The 1889-nt window shown below is 47.6% G+C and overlaps 1 pseudogene; it reads right to left on the bottom strand.

The window, feature by feature from the left end:
* Window positions 1-246: 246 nt before the first annotated feature.
* LOC136637705 (5S ribosomal RNA) lies at window positions 247-369 on the bottom strand (annotated as a pseudogene).
* Between the last annotated feature and the right edge of the window lie 1520 nt (window positions 370-1889).

Below are 1889 nucleotides of genomic sequence, written 5' to 3'. Positions count from 1 at the left end.
AGGGACATGATCAGTGGCGCAACTAGAGGGGTGGAAACTGCTAGGTTTTGCAGGGAGCCTCATTGCGGTGTGCAAGCAGCCCCTCCCCTTCAGAAGCATTCACCTCCATTTTGCTCCTATTGCCTGGAATGCTTCTGAAGGGGAGGGGCTGCTTGCACACCACAATGAGGCTCCCTGCAAAACTTAGCGCTTTCCACCCCTCTAGCTTCTGGTTGGCAACCTTCAGTCTCAAAAGACCATGGTATAAGCCTACAGCACCCGGTATTCCCAGGCGGTCTCCCATCCAAGTACTAACCAGGCCTGACCCTGCTTAGCTTCCGAGATCAGACGAGATTGGGAGATAGTGTTCAGTATAGGGAGATGGTTGGCAACCTTCAGTCTCGAAAGACTATGGTAGAAGCCTACAGCACCCGGTATTCCCAGGCGGTCTCCCATCCAAGTACTAACCAGGCCTGACCCTGCTTAGCTTCCGAGATCAGACAAGATAGGGAGATAGTGTTCAGTATAGGGAGATGGTTGGCGACCTTCAGTCTCGAAAGACTATGGTATAAACCTACAGCACCCGGTATTCCCAGGCTGTCTCCCATCCAAGCACTAACCAGGCCTGACCCTGCTTAGCTTCCGAGGTTTTGCAAACAGCATGTTGCATGGATCTTCCTCTAATTATTCAAGTTGTCTCTTAGGGCAATATTATCCTAGGCATATGACTGCTGAGTGGGACACATTTTGAGACCTTATAAGGCCTTCTGAGGTCTTGGGTTTTTTTCAGAAAATCCAGAACTGATATTTGGAGACCTTATAAGGCCTTCTGAAGCCTTGAGTTTTTTTTCAGAAAATCCAGAAGTGATATTTGGAGACCTTATAAAGCCTCCTGAGGGCTGGGGAGGACTTCTCCAGAAGGCCTTATAAGGTTTACCGAAAACCAGAAGTGATGTTTTGAGACCTTCCGACAGATCGTCATTCTGAGGGCCAGGAAGGTGATGCATGGCAACCCCGGTCCTCAGAACACCCTCCAGAGGCAACTGGAGCACAGCTCTGGTTACATTTGGGCGGTGGGGGTGGCCCTGGAACTCTTCAGGACACAGGAAGAGGCTGTATCCGGTCCGCGGGCCATATGTTTGATACCCCTGGACCATACCAAAGAACGAAGCAAAGCAATGCCTTTTCAAACTTCTACTGCTTTTAAAAGTCCCCTTGTGTTCACACATGTGTAATATTTTAGTAACAGCTCATCTCTTCAATCCACAGCCATATGTTTCTGTTCTTCAGCAAAGAGGATTCCTAGTCATAAAATAATAAAAAGATGAATTTTTAAACAGTTCTCCCCAACAGAATAAATCCTGGTACTGTCTGTTCTCTCTGCTAAGTCTGTGACGCTGTCCCCTGAATCTATTGGGTGTTGTCCTCTGGGCAAGAGGGTGGATCTTGGACTATTGATGGAGACACAAACATTCCAATTCCTGTTTTGTCCTGGAGTCACTGTTCACAAAAGACTTGTTGCACCAACATATATATATATATGACACATTAAAAAAATCTGCTTGCCAACACAGCATCAAAAAAGATAACTTCACACCAGGGTGACAGGGATATTACAGTGGCATCAGAAGTGGATAAGCACCAAAGGTGATGCTGTCTGCAACCCCCATTTCTTCCTCTTCCCTGCCCCACCGTCAAGCAAGACGGGAGGGTTTTACACCCCATTGGGTGCTGGGGTTTGGGAAGCAAGACATTTCAGTCATTCTTTGGCTTACTGCCCTTCCTCTCAGAATCATCAAAGTCGCACACTCTCATCACTCAATCCCTTGTAGAAGCCCAGCGTTTCTCAAACTGTGGGTCACAACCCGACGTGTTCCTTGCAGCACTGCAAAGAATTACTACCAAAGCTA

This window comes from Tiliqua scincoides, chromosome 1 (assembly GCF_035046505.1).
Source record: "Tiliqua scincoides isolate rTilSci1 chromosome 1, rTilSci1.hap2, whole genome shotgun sequence".
Lineage (NCBI taxonomy): Eukaryota > Metazoa > Chordata > Lepidosauria > Squamata > Scincidae > Tiliqua > Tiliqua scincoides.
Note: the sequence above shows the minus strand (reverse complement) of the source record. Positions and strands in the feature narration are given on the sequence as shown.